The sequence below is a fragment of the Castor canadensis genome, chromosome 18, assembly GCF_047511655.1.
Source record: "Castor canadensis chromosome 18, mCasCan1.hap1v2, whole genome shotgun sequence".
NCBI lineage: Eukaryota > Metazoa > Chordata > Mammalia > Rodentia > Castoridae > Castor > Castor canadensis.
The window spans coordinates 5725693-5726956 of NC_133403.1; the positions used below are offsets into that span (position 1 = coordinate 5725693).

At 40.9% G+C, this 1264-nt stretch overlaps 1 pseudogene; it reads left to right on the forward strand.

Annotated features, from left to right (window-relative positions):
- Positions 1-472: 472 nt before the first annotated feature.
- Positions 473-1041, forward strand: LOC109684473 (small ribosomal subunit protein uS9-like; annotated as a pseudogene).
- The last annotated feature ends 223 nt before the right edge of the window (positions 1042-1264 follow it).

Sequence of the window (1264 nt, forward strand, 5' to 3'; positions counted from 1 at the left end):
ATTAAATATTGTTTAAAAGAGGAAGATTAAGAAAGAGTAATGGAGGGGGTAGATCAGACCAAAGTAGATTATAAGGATGTATGGAAAGATCACAATGAAACCCTTTTGTACAATTAATATACACTAATAAAAAAGAGAGGGAGTGAAAAAAAACCCCTGCCAATTAGGTTTTATCTAAATGTCTCCAACACAAGGATATAAGTATGTCTCACTGTCTATAGATTTTCACATTGGATTGAAGATTCCCTTGTCAGAAAGCTGCTGTCAACCATTTTTCTCCTGCTATCTTAATAGTAGGAAAAACCCTTAGAAAGAATTATTCCTACTTAAGACATTGTTGCTAAATTGCATAGTGATCAGCAGCTCACTGTGCAGGACAAGACAAGTGCTTAAGTCTGTTTGCAAAGTTTGGCTCTCCTACAGCATCTTCTCTGTGCCTACCATCCTCTATCCTCTACATTGGTTATTACAAATGACGACTGAATGGCACTCTAAAAATTCAATGGCCTTTATTTCCAGTTGCAGTGCTGCGTGGGGTGGAGCTCAGACCTTCCTGTTGCAGTCTGTGCACCTCTTCAGACGCAAGAAGACCGCCACAGCCCTGGCGCACCGCAAACGTGGAAACAGGCTCCTCGGGATGATTGAGCGTGCAGCATGTTTTGCAGGTTACTGGAGCCTGCTCTGCTTCTGGGCAAGGAGCCATTTGCTGGTGTGGACATCCGAGTCCATGTGAAGGGTGGTGGTCACGTAGCCCAGATTTATGGTATCCTTCAGTCCATTTCCAAACCATTAGTGGTCTATTACCAAAAGTATGTGGATGATGCTTCTAAGAAGGAGATCAAGGATATCCTGATCCAGTATGACCTGCTTGTAGCTGATTCCCATTGCTGCGATTCCAAAAAGATTGGAGGACCTGGTGCCCGTGCCAGCTACCAGAAATCTTCCTGATAAGCCCATCATGAAGATCAGGGGTCACCCTTGGAATTGAAAAAAAAAATCAATTACTGAAAAAATTACTGAAGTTTTTTGGCTCCCTGGCCAAATCTAAGATCTCTCCCTTTGGGGAAATATTATTTATTTAATGACATAATTACTGGCCACCCTATGAAAATGGACAAAAGACTGTATAAACATCTCTGTGAAAGGGAGACATTATATACTATTGTAAGAAATTTTTGGAAGTAATAACTAAAAATACAGAATTGCTTACAGAGTCCACTGTGAGTGTATAGGAAATGAAGAACCGAATGAACCAGAGCTAAAA